The sequence below is a fragment of the Anser cygnoides genome, chromosome 4 (genome assembly GCF_040182565.1).
Source record: "Anser cygnoides isolate HZ-2024a breed goose chromosome 4, Taihu_goose_T2T_genome, whole genome shotgun sequence".
Taxonomy (NCBI): Eukaryota; Metazoa; Chordata; class Aves; order Anseriformes; family Anatidae; genus Anser; species Anser cygnoides.
The window spans coordinates 50,264,913-50,283,966 of NC_089876.1; the positions used below are offsets into that span (position 1 = coordinate 50,264,913).

The 19,054-nt window shown below is 37.1% G+C and overlaps 2 long non-coding RNA genes across 2 annotated transcripts in view; both read left to right on the forward strand.

Moving 5' to 3' along the window:
- The window catches only part of LOC106032382 (uncharacterized), a 34,971-nt gene extending 18,024 nt beyond the window's left edge, over positions 1-16,947 (forward strand). The window contains exon 3 of the long non-coding RNA XR_007168140.2: positions 16,683-16,947. This is a non-coding gene — a long non-coding RNA (uncharacterized lncRNA). The remainder of the gene's footprint in view (positions 1-16,682) is intronic.
- Positions 16,948-17,754: 807 nt separating this feature from the next.
- LOC106032381 (uncharacterized) overlaps positions 17,755-19,054 on the forward strand; it is a 38,367-nt gene continuing 37,067 nt past the window's right edge. Inside the window, exon 1 of the long non-coding RNA XR_001204828.3 lies at positions 17,755-18,060. This is a non-coding gene — a long non-coding RNA (uncharacterized lncRNA). The remainder of the gene's footprint in view (positions 18,061-19,054) is intronic.

A 19,054-nucleotide genomic window follows, 5' to 3' on the forward strand; every position in this document is an offset into this window, starting at 1 on the left:
TGCAAGGTGGCCACCCCCAGTGGTCTTCACAACCAGCAGCATACATTCCTTTCAAAATCAAGGAAGTTGAAATCAGCTAAGGTAAATTGCACTGTTTGCTTCAGGCTAAGAGAGGCCCAATATACTGCTGGGACCATACAAATGAAAGATTTTTTTTTTTTTCCCACATTTTAGTAAGTGTTTCCTAAATAGTAAGCTGATTCCAAACCATCTCCTGTTTGCAGTAAGCCATGTGGTAAGAATTATGGATATTTGCTTTCTTTTTATTGTTCAATGATTTTTTTTACCACAAAACTGCCCTTTTTTTTTTTTTTTTTTTTTTTTTTAACCTGGAGAAGGATAGGCAAAGCATAGGATCTACTTTCTGTCTTCAACTCCTTGAAGGAGGCTTAGAGTGGAGAGATGCAGACTCTTCTTAGAGGTCTGTAGTGAAATGTTGAGAGCCAAAGAACAGAAGTTTCAGCACAGGAAGCTATGATTAGATATAAAGAAATGGAGGTAGTCAAATGCTGAAACAGGTTGTCCAGAGCGATGGTGTTCTGTCCATCCTTGGAGATATTCAGCATTCACCAGGACAAGGTCCTGAGTGACCTTATCTGCCTTTGGAGTTGGCCCTTCTTTGAGTGTGTGTTTGTATACATTGAATTACATGACCTCCAGATGTCTCTTCTAGTTTAAATAATTCTATTATTCTATGATCAAGCTGAAGTGGGAAATTTGTAGCAAAATGCCAGTGCCAGATAATTTTTAATTTAGATTGCAATAATGGCTATCCATACTGAGCTACCTGAATGCCAAATGGCCTACAGGGTTCCAATGGGATAGTTTGCAAAGCAATGTTCATCATGTTTTGAGTAAGCATTGCAGAAAGAATGGGTATTTACTTTGGAATCTTTCCAGTGGGAGCAAAAAAAAAGTAAAATTTGATTCCAGAAATCTGGAGACTAGTATAAAGCTTAATATCTATGTAACCATGTGCATGTAACCTAAGTGAATTTGGCCAAACAAAAATAGCATTTTCAGACTGATACATATTTACAAGGTCTGCAAGTAAATACATTCCAAAATGATATGAAGTCTGTCTGAGTGCTCTTCTGATAAGCAATCCAATTTTGAAAACACCTGTTATCTCTTCTGTGGATGATCCATACAAGAAGAAAAATCTTGGATGCAAAAGTGTGTCTGAAAGCTCCTTTTCCTGGAGCTTGAACTGAGGATGCACCTCTGCTAGCTTAATGGGAAATGTAGAGGATTTAAAAAAAAAATCTTTAAATGTTTGTACGGTATATATTACTAGACAAAGCTGTAGCTTTTTCAGTCCACAACACCTGTTTCCCTCATACAATTTTCTCCTTCAACCACAGAATACTTCCTCTTCCTCACCCACCCAATCAGGCTCTTTCCAGCTAGCCAGATAAGCTCTTTGGTTCTCACTGGGGACTTGGTCTCTCTTTCTTGGTCATATCAACAGTTACTTTCACCAGAAGTGAGCCCTATTTATCCCTTTTGCTGTACCTTTTCATCTTACTCAGCGTTATTGCTCTTTGATAGAGTTTTATATAACCAAAACACTTTAGCAAGCTTTTGTTCAGACGTTCAGCAGGTTTCCATCAAGAATTCGCAAAAGTTACTGGTAGACTCTATTCTGTATTAGTATTTGAGAATTTTACTTTATTTTTCATTGGAGCAACAAGCTTATCTATTAACATCTGAGGAAGTTAGTGTTATCCTACATTAGCTTACCAAACATAATAAACCATTGCAAGTTTGGTTCTTAAACAAATCAAAAAAGCAGAAAAAGTTTGTATGCATGAGTCTTGATCAGCGTGATTGAAATAGTGATGTTAAGCAAAAGCCAGATCCTTTAGCTGGTCAATGCTTATGTGCAGCCTGATGGCTAAAGAAGAAGAAATTACATGAGTTTTAGAACAAGAATAATTTAATGTTCAATTTAGCCAAAGAACAAGAGAGCAACTGGATTAGTCCTCCAGACACTATGGCAGGGAACCTATAAAACAACCTCAATTTTCCAACAATCTTATGATAAATGACCAATGTGTGGGAGTTGTTCTTAGTTGTAGCCTTAGTATATGGGGTACAGGTAAGAATTAAATCCTCCATCTCTCTCCTCTCTCTCTCTCTTTTTCTCTCTCTCTTTTTTTTTTTTAAACAAAGATCAAAATAAATATTAATGGCAAAAATCCCATTGACTTCCAAAAGGCTGAGATTTTATATGCTTTGTCTTCTACAAAGACACCCTGGGAACAAATATGAACAAAACAATGTTTAAAAAAATAAGCAAAACTGGTATTGATGTGAATGAATGTGCTATTAGAACGAGGTAATCTAGTAGAATATATATATATATAAATGTGTTCATTTGCTTGCTTACAAGTTACAAAATGCAGTCTAAGAAAAAATTGATATTTCATTTTTGCTTAATAAAACTGAATTAAAATAAGTGACTCTCAAGCTGAGTCCTGCATGGTACGTTGATTTTTTCCAATTGCAGAACAAATTAGTGGTCCAAATTTGTTTTGGAAAAAACAAACAAAACCTGTTGTCTAAACAATGAAGCTGTCTTAATCTCTTGTTCAAGTCAACACTAAAATAAGAAGTCATTCTTTAAAACAGCTCATCAGAGAGCTGAACTGTAAATAACTATTTTTTTTCCAGATCTCTGGAGGAAAATGCATCTAGTTTAGGCATTGATTCAGCCCTGAAAATGATTTGATTGTACTTATAAATGATGTTCTGACAAAAAAAAAGAAAAAAAGAAAAGGAATGGAGGAATTCATCTGACTGCAACTTATCAGTGTCAGTATAATGAGAACTAAATTAGAGGGTCAGAGGATTTAAACTATAGCCTGTCCTGAGGGAAATGAGGCTTTGACATGAAAAGGCTTTTGCTAATGTTAACATCATAAAGAACAGCCTACAAGAGCCACGCATTGTGGAGGGAGAAGCATGTAAACGAATATACAAGCATTGCCAAGCTACCCATCATAGAATCAGAAAGATTCAAACAGAAGAACTGTGCTGGTGCTAACATCTTCTGACTGCCTTAGCCGGAAAAGAAAAAGTAGTTTTATCAGCATTTTGGATTTTGCTTTCTTTTATAGGAAAGGATCTTGCCTGATACTTTCAGTATTAAAAATATTTTTTTCTGGAAAAAACAGTGAACAGAGAATTGGTGACTTCTACTGAACCATCGCAGAATGGGCTGTGTTAGTGAAAAGCCAGGAGGACTGATGGCCAGATTAGTTCAGCACATAAATGTTTAAGTCCGTTGATCAGTGCAGCTACACTTGGAAGCAGCAAATTCATTTATCTGAAACCACAGAAGCAGTAAACACTGCTCTGAGACACTTAACAGAGCTTTCTGTACAGCTGATCTCTGATAACCTTCATCAAGGCCTCTAAGAGGCCGGTAATCCTGTGTTAGGCTCTGGTTGTGGTTTCACATACAGGTGACACCACCACAGCTGCTGAAGAGAGCTGCCCTTGCTGCTCTGTGGTCCTGTCTCTGTACAGAGTCCCTGCTCAGCCAGCTGAAGGACTGCACCTCAGTCACACAGTCCTAACACCTTTCTCTCTTCTTCTGTACAGGAAATGGTGAAATGATGACTGGAGCTTCATGGTGCTTTTAGGAATTGATGTTGAAGCGAGTCGTTGCTGATATGTAGTTGTTGCAGTTTGAAGACCTTTCCTTTTGCTCTTCTGCTGAAATCTCAGGTCACTTTTTCAGGATCAGCAGACTTGGCAAGGAACAGCTTCAAGCTTTGTCTATCTCAGATCCATTTCTTCTCCCTCCTCTTCTCCTTCCTCTCCTTCCATGTGTAAATCATTTTATGTATGTCTGGATAGTATTTAAACACGTTATTCAATTGATAATTTATTGAATAATATTTGTTTTGTATTTGCTTGATTTTCCAGCTGAAATAACATAGTGTGAATACAGTAAATAATAGGTTTGAATAGAGCTAGCTGCTGGAGGGCTGGATTCTACCTCTCATGGAGCATTTATAGCCTCCCTCTCTGCAAAAAGGTCCTCACAAAAATGAAAGAATACGAATGGTGAATCAGGATGGCGGAATGGAGACTGAATAACTGCCTTCTTTTCTCAGCGCTGTTCCAGAAGTGCTGAATTACTGACCTTGGCATATGACTGGTCAGAATGCAAGAAGTCATATTACTGTGGAGGAAATAGATGGTCACTGTGTTTTTATTGGAAAGATGTGCATCTCTCTTTATCCGCTCAGTTTTGTATTATGATCTACTGAAGGAGTTAATTTGTTTTCTGGGACAAATGAGTAAACATGTCAGCTGCACTGGGAGAAGGACATACTTTGCTGAACCTGCCTGTCTGTCAGAGATAATTCTGTCATGCTGGTTAAACAGCTAGTATGAGTACTTGCATACCTGTTTCAACTAAAATTAGCCAGGCTTATGTATGCTTTTAAAATAGTTGATCCTTGATAGCTTGGCTCAGGTTTTGACCATGGCCTTAGAGATATGACTGTTGTAGGGACTAATTTGCTACAAAATGCCAAGTGCTGTTAGTATCTGATTGCACATACGCTAGAACTACAGCAGCAGGACATACCTTTTAACTCTGGCAGCAAAGGCTGATGCAGAAAGGAGACCAGCACACAATAAAAAAAAAAAAAAAAAAAAAAGGCTGGAGAGAATGTGAAACAAAAAATGACAGCCACCCTACTGTGAGGAAAAACCTACCCTCCAGAAAACAATAGAAGAGAAGGTTTGATACCCTGTGCAAGAGAGGCAGGCAGGGTTGCCAGTGCATTGTAGCATTCTTTGCCTTTTTAATTCAAGAAATTTAAACATTGTGTGCTACTTGGTTATCAAAGATCATTCAACATAGCTCCTAAGAAAGATAAATCTCCTGGCTTCCTTTGGGACTGGATGGAGGATGATTGCTGTGAAACAGGGATGCTGAAGCTGGTGAGACAGACTTTGGCATTTTGGAGTTCTGTGGCCTTGCTTTGTATTTATAATATGCATTGTATCTAGAGCACATTACCCTCTTACCCAATTTGTATTTAAACTGTCAAAATCTCAAACCTGGGATCACACTGGATGCATTTTGAACTTGCTGATCCTCCAGGGTCAAGGGCATACCAATATTAGAACAGAAGTATTTTCTGGCGTCTTTAAATATCAGCCTTTTAATGCTTCTTCCAGGTGTCAGGGTTCTTCAGTCACTTCAGGTTGTTTCTTCTGTCAATTTTATTTGCTTCACTACCACAGTGCTTTACCAGTGCACAGTGCCTATTTCTGAACCAAATCTATGCTATTTTACAATTTCTCACATGGCCAAGCATTGACACTCAAATGTTAAAAATCCTAAATAATCCTTTTGCCTAATGACCGTCTGCTTGAAAGCTTGTCCTTTTTCTCTCAAACGTATCAGTATGACTACAAAAAAGGGAGTCAAAAGAAAACTTTATGATGGTTAACAAAGAAAGGCTAAAAACCTTGCCTTTTTCACTCAGTTTCTCACCTTTGTCACTACTGACTGCAACAGCATTGAGCTTTTGTAACCAGTCAGTAGTCCCCTAAGATGAGAGTTAGCAAAAAAGCAAGGTAGAAGAGCTGGGAAACACCACATTTCTGCTTCAAATGTTACAAAAAATTTTGTAACAAGTTGTGAACTGTGTTTGTTGGCAATTTATAAACGGTTGGCAGTAACTACCATGGTTTTGCTGCAGTTTTAATTTGTTTGAAGGAAGATGATCCAAAATGCAAATGCAACTTGGAACACAATACAGCTGTTTTACTTCCCTCTAACAAAGCTGCCTTCAGTGACCTGGTGCATACTTTTGAACTAATCAGCGTACCTGTATCATGTGTGATTTTAGCTCACTACCTGTATCCTGTGTGATTTTAGCTCACTATCTGAAATTAAGGGGTGATTTTTCCCCATTTTTTTTCCAGAATCCCTGAGGAAAGTGTTCTCTTTGAGCAAAGCATTAGAATCTTTGTATTAAGAAGGATGCACCTAAGTTACTTATGTTTTGTCACTCCTCTTCTTATTTTTTCAATATAGATTATGTCAACCTAGTAAACTATAGTGAGTTTTTTGCTTCATTGTTTTTTGGTTTGATCAAAAGAGGAAAAAAAGGAGGTAGGGATTATAATGGAAGGCATTTGCAATCTAAATTGTTGTGATGCTTATTTATATAAGAGTTATAAAACATGATGTAACTAGTGGCCTTATACTCACAGGTGAAATATAGATATTCCAAGGCCATAAAGCAGCTGATAGAACTTTGGTTTCAATCTGCTTATTTTGGATCTGACTGCTGTACTTCAGGTGTTTTAGAGGTTGAGTGTTGCTTAGTTTTTAAAAAGAAAAATGAGGTTCTCTGATCTTATATGCTCTAACTAGTGGTATTAGTTTAATGAATTGTTACCCACGTTGTTACAATGAAGTGTTTACAACAGTTGGAAAGCTTAGTTATGTTATAGGGTTTTTACCAGATGGATTTTGTTAAAATATGAACCAAGGATGGGGACTAAGAAGGCTTTGTTCATCAGAACACTATTCGTGATACTCCAGAGACCAGCCATAATTCAGGCAAGTGTACTGTTTGCTGTCCTGGGGATTTTTGGTCACTGGGTAGAACTATCATTGGCAAATGTCTGGGTTTCTCCAAAAAAGGCCTGCAGGACTGGAGTAAACAATAACACAAAACCCCAACGTGTTCTGTAGCTCCACAGAGATAAATGGAGAACTCACAATAATAAAAAGGTAGTCAGGCACGATTTGGAATAGAACAATGTTGATTGCTTGTAATGATGGCAAACTGTTCTTAAAGTGTACAGGCAGATCAGCAGGAATGGAAAGTTTTCCATACAAGATTTCTGCATGTTGTTCTGTCTCGTTCCTTTACCTGCCTTCAGCCACAGAGCTGTCTGTTTTGTGGAAGATGTTTACCAGCTGTCAGATAATCATACTGCTAGTTGAATGCAGGAGGGGAGAACAGTCAGAGCAGTTAAAGGAGCAGTTACTGAGGTATATCCTTAATACACTGTGAGCAGTTGATAGTGCTATTAGTCATTTTGTTTTTGTTTTCATGAAATATTGAGCTGAATCAGTCACGTGGCAAATAAACACTTAAGATCTTGAGACTTTTCTTCCCCTCAGTCTGTCTTTGTAGGCTCTACAACTTTATCCTTAGAGATGTTTTGGAAGCCTTATAAAGACAAGTCCTTCTAGTGACTTCATAAAAGGATTTAAATAGACCACAGGTTAAAAAGAACATAGGAAACATGCAAAACCTTTTGAAATTTTTTCATATGTGTTTAACAAGAGAAATGGTCACGGGCCTTAATAATTTAATTTAGTGAAGTGCTTCTTTTGTTCTAGTTTGGTTTCATTCATATTTGGATATAAGCAGAGACTGATTCTTTCATTTTAACTCTCTCACTCAAAAGGTAGAGAGGAGTAACTGTGGTATGCACTCAGTTAAAATATGTTGATGTAAAACCTCTAAGAGATTAGCCTTGTAGTTGGGATGATTTCATACTGAGAAAATTAGTGGTAAAATTTATTCCTGTATTTGCATGAGCTATGACATTCTCATATATATAATGTCTTTATTATTATGAAAGTACTAGATAATAGAAAAATTATACAGCAGATGAAAAACAGCATTCTGTCATTTTCCTGATCATGCTATGACTATTACATTGACCACACTGTCCAAACTTGATGAAGAGGACAGTGAACTAAGGACAATGAAAGAACAAAAGCAAAAAGATGCTTCTGGTTCTTTTGTTGTTAGCTCTACATCAGCTATAATAAAATATAGACTAGCAAAGCTACTAAGGTAGCTGCATTTGGCTAATGGGACAGAGAGCAGAGACCATTGAAAAGTGCTGGTGACTTACTTTTTTGTGTTTTTACCTGGTAATGAAGTGTGTTAGCAGCATGCAATTTTGTATTATTTATTGAAAGCATTCAATATGTGCCTGCATATTGAATATGTGCCTCACTGTTCATTCCTGTTGAACAGTACGTCAAGTCAAAGTTCTAGAAAAAAATGATTCATACTTTAGATGGGGAAAATAGATGAAAAAGACACATGCAGAGATTTTGTACACTTTGACCTTTCAGCTGCCCAGAGGGTTCAAATGCCAGTTACCACAGGAAATACATCAGTTCTGGTTTTCTTTGAGCTTTCTACTAGTACAGATCTTAGAATCAAAAGGGTTTGTCCGTCCGAGCTATTCCTAAAGAGTTTTGTTTTTGACACCAGTATCACATATTTGAGTTAAGTGGCTGCAGCATAAATTTTGTCATCAGCCTTCTTTACTTCTGTTGTGGAGCACTTGAAAAACCGACTCCTTGGCATTTTTGCCTTTCAGTATATGAAATTCATTACACTGCCATTTAATCAGTTCAGGATTGCTATCCCAATTTTTCTAATGCTAGTAGGCTGACATCATAAGTAGACTGACATCAGAGTACAGATACGTTCCACAATTTGGCTTACAAATGAAGTACTAGAAAGTCTGATGAATCAGAGTCCTTTAGCACAGAGTTAATTTGAGCTTATGTCCTATTGACTTCAGAAGGAGTACACCCTTTTCCTAACTGTTTGATCAGAGTGATAAAATCAGAACATCAAATGCTGGCCTTTTATGCATCTGTTTCTGATTAGAGCTTAGGAAGACAGATGACTGGTATGTGATTACCAAGTAACCTTCATGTCTATGATCTCCACTACTCCCACTTGTGCTTAGAACTGGAAATCTTTCAAGATCACATAAACTATTACAGACAGAATGTGAACGAGCTTTGGAAGAACCAAAGGGACAAAGTCAGGATCTGATCCACACGGGATATGGAATAAGAATCTTTTGCTAATAGGAACCTTGATAAGATGCTGAGGGAGAAATACACCCCTTAGTTTAGTTCTGTGTAATCATTCTAATAATCTTTCTTTGCAGTTACTGCTCATCGTCATTGAAACTACTTAACCAGAATGGTACACAATATTCCTAATTAGGCTTTTCAGTTCCTCTCACAAGAAATGTCTTTCCTGCTGTATTTGTGAATTTGTTAGCCCTTTCATAGCTTTAGCAATGACTATTTACTGTCATCTTCCAATAGACAAATATATCTACTTTTTTGTTGTTGCACTTTTTAACCTATGTAATCACCCATAATTAATGACCCAGGAAAAGACCCCAAATGAAAGAATCTGCTCTTTCCATCCTTATATCATTATCTCTCTTTTTTTTTTTTTTCAGTCAAATTAATATGGTAATGTTGTCTGTTAATTTCATTTGTATTTTTCCTTAAGATCTTTAAATAACTTACTAAACAGGACTCACTCATTATCAGACAGCTAGTAACATCTTCTCATATCATAGCTACCTAGCCAGTATTAGCTGTTGATCCCTCTAGCCTTAGCTGCTTTAGAAACCTTGTATTAACACCTGGATTCCCCACCTTTACCAAACCTTTTCTGTGGTGATACTGTATCAAGTGCCTTATTTAAATGTCTCTGATTAATAATGTTCTTCTGTCTAATAAATCAGATATCTTATGAAAGGGGAGATGAGAGAGATATGAGATGATCTACTGTTGATAAAGCCACATTATAATTTATACCACTTTCCATTTCTCCCTACCCTTAATTCATACTTCAAAAGTTATTCTAGGTATTTGCTTTGGATTAAGTCAGTTAATAAGTATAGTGGTTCCAAAATTGTTGTTTGTTTCCTTTCTGTTGAATATAGCTTCTGCATTTACTATTCTCCAGTGATAAGGTACTGCCTCCAAAAATTGTAGCAGTTAGACTTGTGATTTCATTTGCCAGTTTCATATATCTATATCCTAACATGAAGATAATCCAGCCCCTCTTATTTTTGCTTTATGAGGTATTAAAAATATTAACATTTATTTCTCTCTCAGGTATCATAATTTCTGATTCTCTGCCTTCATTTTTACTCCTTACTCCACTAATGTCCCCATCATTAACTTTTTAGAAAATGGAGGCAAAACACACATTAAATATGTGGATCAGAGAGATTAGTATTAATTTCTAATCTATATTTGCAGCCCTGCAACTTTTTTCTTCCCAATGCTTCTTTATTTTAAATGTTGTAAAGAGTTCTTACTGTTTGTTTTAATAGTAAATGTAAGGTCTAGTTGAAGAGAGATCTCAGCTATTTTCCTGATTTCTGCATCCTGTAATTTCTGAGGAATAGTGCTTTCTCTTTGTTCTTGGTAGAATTTGCATGTGTACAAAAGGAGCTGAGTCATTGAAGGAAGTCCATAAGCTTTTTCTATTAGCTTTCTTTCTTCCTTGCAATGCAGACTCTAAATAGTGTCTGCCCTTTGATTTAAAGTAATTCCTTACTTTCTGTGTCTTAAAAGCTTTGCATTCCTGAACTCATGCTGTATGGTTTCTTTAGTTCCTTTCTAAAAATCCCGAACATTAGTCATAGACAGACCTGTTGTTTGTTTTGCAGTTTGATAAAGACTGAATCAACTCATGATCACTCAGTCCAAGATTATTTTCTGTGAAAAGCTGTTCTGTAAGACTTTGCTTCTTGCTAAACCTGTGTCCAAAGCAGCATTAATTTTCATTGGTTCACTGGGCATTTATTAAAGAAATCTGTCTTACAGCAAGCTTGAGACTATCTAATCCTTTGGCTCTTAGTGATGGTGTTTGTATTCAATCAAAGTTTGGGACGTTAGTCTCCCCCATTCACACAATTTCTACTCTTTATTTCTCATAATCTCAGAAATTTCTTTTTGTATTCTATCCCAAGCTTAGTGATTCTATACCGGTACTCCAAAGCTATCTCTCATTGTTTTTTTTCAACATCTATTCTAAAGTGATTATGCTTTTTCTTTACAGAAATGAAATAGTTTTCAGCCTGTGGTCCGCATGCCCAGAGAAGTCCAATGGTTACTTCTTTAGGGTCAGTGGAATGTTAATTAAGGGAAGCGTGGTGTTAATAGGCCTAAATACTTATATTCTCTCTAAACAGCTTCGTGCTTCCCTATTAGTTGCCGTATACCATGTGAGCTGCTCAATCATCTTTAGTCTTATTTCCATTGTTCTTGAATAAGTGTAAGCTTCAGTTCTTTTAGTTAAAGTACAAATAACTTTTCTGCAGATTCATGCAGATTCATTTTATGTCTTGATGTTAGCCTAGCTAGAACTAGTTGAAAATGTTTTACTAAAAATGTAATTCAGTGGACAATGGATACTTTTTCTATTTAAAATCAAAATAGGCAATACTTTTTTTTTTTTAATGGATGTTTTCAACGTTTTGTACAATTCTCCAAAATACAGGTTGGAACCAAAATTTATAATACTAAAACTTGAATATTTTCTTATTTTTATATCTTTTTCAGCAGCATAAAAGATGTACATTTTTAAGAATAGAAGTAGTTTTTATAAAACACTTTGTGTTGGACAACTTATTTCTGAAGTAGCTCCTGACCAAACCCTCCTTCAGCAGTTGTTCATTGCTTCATTATCTTAACACTAGCTAGTAAACTGACATTAAATGCTTCTGACATTAATATGAGAAAGTCCTTTTCTGAGGAAAGGAAACTAAACAGAAATACAAAAGGCATCCAAGTCTTCTCTGTAACAGTTATGCTTTTAAAGTGTAGGGAACAATAGCAGAACTAGATGAGGGCAGAAAATTATGTTAATTAACAATAAATAAATAAATAAAAGAGAAGCAACAATCCCTCAAGCAGCCAGAACTAATTAGTGAAGACATTTCAAAGTCCTGTTATTGAAGAGGCTGGATTTAGAATAAACATCACCTCCTTTCCCCACAAGAAAGAAAATTTCACCTGTCGTGCTTTATTAGGATTATCAGGAGTATATTGCTGCTGAGGCATCAGGCAGGACTGCAATAACTCTCAGTACCCTGGTCAGCAATTACTGCCAGCATCCAAGTATGAAAAGCTGAGTAGAGAGAACTGCCTGTTTCACTGAATATTTTCTCTCCATATAATTTGCTACCCTAGGTACTATAAAGCACCTTCTTCTCAGAATTTCCCGTGGTGTTCCAAAGGCATCTTGTGGCACTCCTCAAGGGCAAACAAATCATGTCACCCCCAAATAAGCCAATGAATGGAACGGAGTGGAAAATACAGTTTTCTCCTGTGTAACGCAAACTACGTTAGATTTCTGGACATAAAAAAAAAATAAATAAAAATCAGCAGGATTCTCAGAAAATTTTTGAAGATCAATTGTTTCACGTTTTTTTTACAATTTTTTTTACTTTTTTTTTTTTTTTTACAATTACCCCTATTTAGCAAGTGACTTCACTACTACTGCTATTTTAAAGCTAACAATAAATATGCTAGTATTTTAGATGGATCGACTACTTTTGATTGAGCACTTGCTTTCTGTTGTAGGATCAAGTGTTTAATTTTCAGATCTTGACTGATGATAACTTTCTATATCATTCTTTTTCTATGTGGAACCATAATTGACTTGAGTGCATTTTGCGCAAAGAAATGAAAGATAATGGCCATGAGCCCAAGTGAGTTATTCCATATTTTCTTTGTTACAGATTTTAATCCTGATGTAATGTGTAGCTTGTACATTAGTGTTAGGTGCCTGATCAGCAGAAATACTAATGCATGACAGTAATACGTTGGCTTTATGAGCTTTTTCTATTCTAGAGAGCCAAAGATGAAAAAGATATTTGTATTTAGTCTTCTGTAAAACTGAAAATAGCATTCCTCATTTAAAGGTGGGAGAATGATGTGCAAAAAAATTTACAAATTGGCAAACCTTATATTTTAATCTTACTTAAAAATAGAATGTTCTGGCCTGCACTTGTGAACAAGAGATTGTCTTTCCTTTTCTGTCCTGACTAGCAATTTTGATGTTATGTTTCTACAAAATCTTGTGTAAGTGTTCTAAAAAATATGTTTTCACAAGGAATTCATGAATTGATATCAAGATAAGAATCTATGAAAACAGGACCACGTTTAAAATTTTTCTTTAAGAATAAAAGTGAATATCTGCCTTCAAAGCAATAATTAGAACATTGGGGTGAAATTTTCAAAAGTGCTTTATGACTGTTCTCATTCAAAATAATTTTAGCTATTAGCTATTGTGTTAGTTTTAGCTATTAACTATGTTCATCAGTATAAGAGACTTATTCTGAAATTGCTTACATGTTTTAAGGAATCTCATCTATTGTGATTTGTCAGTTGAATTCCTCTGCTACAAAAAGGATCCTATGACTAAAAGCTGAGCTGATCCACAGTAGTCATTATTTATTAGAAAATACTTATAGATTTTGAAAGTTTCACACATTGACATTATGGTAGATGAAACAATTTAACATGGCTGGTTGGCTTGCAGAATACTATTTTTTGGGTTCATTTATATTGGTTGGTTTAATCAAGAGTAGCAGGAGACCTAATGTTAATAAGATCACTGTTTGCTGTAGGTACGTTTTTACTGTTTGTACAGCCAAGGTTATGTGCTGATGTGCTCATGGCTCATAGCTGGAACAACTGTATCCAGGATGAGGAATACAGTCCACTAACCTCTTTTCTAAAGAACCCATTTTTTAAGAACTGGCATTCAGAATAAAGTTCAGCTCAGGTCTCAAAAGTGACCAAAAATAGATCCGTCATTCCAGATCCTAATAAGTACTTGACAGAGTGACAGGAAGGGTATTGCTTGTATAGGAGATTTTATAGGCCTTTTGAGATGATCTCTTAAACGACACTGAAATATGTTAATGAGAGAGCTTATGTTTCTCTTGAATTTATTTTAGAGGGGAGGAGGGAACAGTGCCTTTCCAGCATTTTTGTTTCTATTCTAGTTTTCCTTTTAGCAACCGCTGTCTCTTCCTAGATATCCCATGATGATAGCTTTATGCCTGTGCGTGTTGAAAGAGATTAGATATCCCCAGCATGCTCACGTGCAAAATGTGTCCTTTGGAGTCAATTATAATTGGGGCTGGGGTAAATACTTCTTTTCATCTCCCCTTGCTCTCCAGAGAGTTTGACAATCCCAGATATTCACAGAATGCAAACTCCGAGGTTTCATGCGCTGTGGGAAAGAGCTGCAGTTTACTTTCAGTTACTCAAAGCTGTTAGATATGCTTGTAAGCTCATGCAGTCAGGAGAGCATGCAAATATCCTGCAACATATCTGACCAGCTGCAAATGAACACAGCTTGGATTTTGACTATTTCAGTTAAGCAGCAAGATCAGTATTTTATTATTAATATGAATCAAATCTGAGTATTGAATTCACACAAATAGTAGCCTTCTGGCAGTCTGTCTTGAGCACCCACTGCATCAGTATGACTGAACAAATTGTTCTGTGAGAATAATTCAGTGAGCTCTCTTTGCAATGTACAGGAACGTTCAAAGTTTTCCTGCACTTGACTGATTCAGGATAGCCTAACTTTCTGACTTCATATGATGTTGCTCCACAGTTAGTGTGATGCAGTTGATGGCAAATCTTAGACATAGATATCTCTGAAGTTATTGTAAGCCCGTATTGCAGCACTTGTGTATTCCAGAGGCTTCAGACCAACTCCAGAGAAAGGATTTGTGAACCCTTTGAGGAAGTAGTTTTTGTAAATCACTGCTGGATCCTACTGGAGTGTGTGACAGCCTCAAAATAACTTTTGCACTGCTGAGAACTGCTTGCTTTTTGGTTCAGCTGGAGCTTCTCCAGAATGTATACTACCTCTATGGCAACTGGGAACCACACTTGGAAAATATTCAGCAAACTGCAGGTTGTTGGTTTTTTCTGCCAAAAAAAGTCAAGATCTGTTGAAACCTTGACACCTGTACCTTGTCATGGAGAAAATCCTCTGAAGAAAAAACAATTGACCATTAATCCTGATAGTACATTACCGTCTAATGACTAGTTACATTTTGTACATCAGTTTTTACCACCCAGATACTGCTGTCATAGTTTCCCTGAGCAACTACTGGAAGGGAGTTAATTTCTCTTTGCAAATCAGTCCTGAAGCTTCATATCCTGTTTGGTTTTTCTTTTTTTTCATTTAGTAAAAAAAATCACAGTAGGATATTATAGGAATCCAAGGGAGATTTGTCTGAATAACAGAAATATTGAGAATCATATTGAAAATAAGATTGGACCTGAAACAACCAGGAAAATGGCTGATAGCAATCACCTGATTGACTATGATGAAAAGCACCTTGCAGTGAGTAGCAGTTGTATTTCAATGTTTCTGTTACTGTTCACATATTCCTAGGGTGTCTGAGAGCAAAGTATTTGAATAACTTTTGGAGTTACCATTACAAAATATTGTCCATTTCTGTAAAAGCTTATTGGGAAATTTCTCTGTGACATGGTAGCTTCATCATACATAGGTTAGCTTGACTGATTTTTCTGCAGATATACAAATTAGACCAATTTCATGATCTATATTGATGATAAACGGAATATATATTATCTTCCTGCTTCTCTGAAGTGCTCTGAGTCATACAGAAAGTGTTACTCTGAAATACTTGCATGTCTGTGGAGTGAATGCCAGAAATAGGAGCAAAAACTTCCATGCCAAGTAACTGTATCTGCTTGTCAGATGTGTAAGGATGAGGTAATGTGACACTATTGCAATTACTGCTGGATTGGGAAAAAGTGTTGTAGGAAATGGGTCATGTGGGCCCTATAGATTTAAGGTCTGGATCTAGCAAGGCTCTTAACCATTGTCTTATTTGAAAGATAGTTTTTCCATTCTGCTTCACTCCTGCTTTCTTTTCACTTGGCTCTGCAGTTCCATCCTTCCTTCATGCCAGCTTTGATGCCTGCCAGACACTTCTGGGAGTCAGATAAGCATGCAGAAAGCAAACCCCCTTTTGTGGAGCTAATTTTTTTTTGCTAGATTAATGCTTTGAAATCTTTTATGGGGAAGGCCTAACAAATGGCAGGTCTGGTACAAGGCTGATGCACGTGCATAGTAGTGGTGCAGAGGGAGAAAGCAGGGAAATTGGTTCCTACTGAAGACAGTGAGCTGCTGGGTATTAGCACCACCCAGTCCTGTTGTTTCTTTGAGGAGCAGGAGAGTGAGAAACGGCCTCCTTAAGTGCTTCCAGTAGCCCAAGAACAGCTAACTATCTCTAGTGGCTGGCAACAGCTCAGTTCCTCCAAATCAGGGACAAAGTATAAATACTTTAAAACAGAAATTTTGGTTAGTTCTCACTCCTCAGCTCTAGAGGCATTGAACAGTTGCCAACTCAGGGTGCCAACAAAGCAAAAGAGCTAAAAGCACCTAACACTCAATGAATCTGAGAAACACTTTTGCAGAGTAACTTTGACAGTGACTGTCTGCTACGTACCTATTCTGACACTACAGGTGAATCAGTTTCAGTTGGGCTGAGTCTTTAAAATTGTGTGTAATATGGTGCTGCGCAATTAGGTCTGTTAACTTTGATGTAGATGGTAAACCCCAGGGGGAAAAGTCAATGATAATACCTAGTATTAAGATGTATTGGTAAACAGATAATCCTGCAATTGAAATTCCTCTTTGTGATACCAGTACTGTCTGTGTGATAGAGTATAATAACCTCATGCTTTTGACCCAAACAGTCAATTTTAGGGAGGCTTATGAGTTCATCCCAAGAGGGGAATAAACTGATAATGGAATCGTATTTCTTCCATCTAACAGTGATCATTTCAAAGAAAGAAGAAAAACTCTGTTCCCCTGAACAGAGTGTGAACCAAACAGTGAGAAGTAATGTCCATTTTCGCAGTTCAGAGCATCTTTCTGGCTGGTAATTTATCCAAAACTTTTCCTAGCTGCTTGGTATTTGAATGTCATGGTTTTCTTGTTGCTTTTTTCTCTGTAGCTATCTGGTTAATCATCTATGTCTCATATCTTAACAGGTCCCTGAGCACTCCTTTGTTTCTAAGCTGCTCATCCAGCAAGTTATTGTCAGATGACTTGCCTTCTGCAGACAGAAAGTGAAACTGGTAGGAGTTTTTCAGTTCAGTTGCTAAAAACCTGCCAGGAGGTGCAGTTGGTGTCAGTTCCTCTCCATTCATTTTTGGAGATGGTAAGGAGGTGAGCAAGGCCTTGGCCCCAGTTTCACTGGTGGCTTAGGCACATATGAATACTAGGTATCTGATAAGGAAAGAAGAGGTGGAAAGTCCTCAGCAGCCTGCATGAAGGCACTAAGTAAATCTGAATATTCTCCTGACAGCAGTGAGGTGTCTGTCATTTCAAGTTCACAGTGGAAAAATGTCAATTTCTCAGGTATTTTTAATGCTGTGAAAAACACAGATTTCATGAGGAGAATATATTTTTTATCAGAATATCATGCAGATTGCATATTTCTAGCCAGCGATAAAGTTGGATAGTGCTCAAGAATGGCTGCAGTTCAGTCACAGCCATCATTCCTGCCTTGTGCTCATCCTCCTTTTCATGGAGGCGCTTCTCCTCCATGTTCAATCTGCTTTGTATTTCTTGTCCTCTCTAGGACAGAAAGTCCTAGTTGGGCAACAACGTCTTCCATTTTTTTCATGTGCACTAAAAAGAGGCAAACAGAGTGGCTAATTAAAAAGCATAATGCCATGTGTAGAATGGATGCAGTTCCTGTGTTATAAGAATGCTGAGCTCTCTTATACTTGTCCCTCTATAACAATTGCATCCTGGAAAAAACAACTTGATCTCTGAAAATTGCTGCAATTTCTTGCCTATTCCCAACATCATGTTGATGATTAAAATATTGAAGAGAACCTCTCTTGACTGTCTTGGGAGTTTATAAGCAGGAAAAAGAGGTTGAGGATGAATGGAGCAGTTGAGATACATCATAATGTCCTTCCTAGTAATTCTGCTCTTGATCAGTTTGCAGTATCTTCTGAATAGCCTCTGTGACAGTTTTAGGATAAATCCTGCATTGGTGGGAGTATATCTAATGAGAATGATGCATTAATACAGTCCTTTGTCTTTTTGGTTTGTAGGAGCTATGAGGATCACTCTCATTCAAGACAGATTCTTTAGAGAACTCAGCTACTAGCTCTTTGAAAATTTCTGCAGGACATGTGTAAGTGACATTTTTTTGTGTGTAGCTATAGAACCTGGCCAAATATGGATGAACCTGTCTTTCAAAAGATAGATGGTGACAAATGGTGACTCTCTAGTAAATCTGAAGATCCCTAGCAAATTTTAAGTGGTACTAGAATGTATTAGTGCAACAACCTAATTAATACTTTTTTAGCTGTGCTCTCCCCTCCCCTTTCAATCTCTCTAAAGTGTTTACAAAAGTTGTTTGTTTAACTGTATTTAAACAGGATTGCTGGATTTTAGCACCCCTACACACTCACACACACCCCTTAAATCCAGCAGTCTTTGCAGACATCCAGGGTGGAAACTTTCAGCCAAAATGATAATATCAGTGAAAGTTATGAAAATAAATGAAGACAGGGAATTTTACCAACCAAATGCCTCCTGTGCCACCTGTAAAGAGCTTAATGTTGCAGAAGCCAATACAAATTGGAACAGAAGCGTACAGATGGTAGAAAGAACGGCTTTCAGTCAGGCCCTTCTCCTGTCACAACTCTCAGCAAGCTCTGTTATCCTTATACTGCCAAATCATTTTCTTTTGATACACGCAAAACAAAAAACCCAGGAGCTAAAACCTACGTAATCTAGAGACTGAACATTTTTCTTTCCAAATGCATGCAACTTTCAAATAGTTTCAAGAGTACAGCATTTATTATAGGGTCTTTTTATAACAGATGGCAGAGAACTGGGGGAAGATTTTAATCCAGATACTCCTTCCTGTTGAAATAACTCAGTTTCTCTCCCTTACCTTTGGTCATCATTGAATAAACTTGATAAGATCCAACTCTTTAATGCTGGAGATCCCAAGCTCTACCTGTTTGCTCAAGCACCGCAAGAAGTGGCAGCAAAAGCTGTGGGGATTTTGGCAGCGTTAGTAGCTCTGTACCCCAGGCCAAGAGTAAGAGACTACCAGGATCCACTCCCTTTCCCCCTCACCTAGGTCTAAAAGCAAGTTTCTAAACATTTCTTCTCCC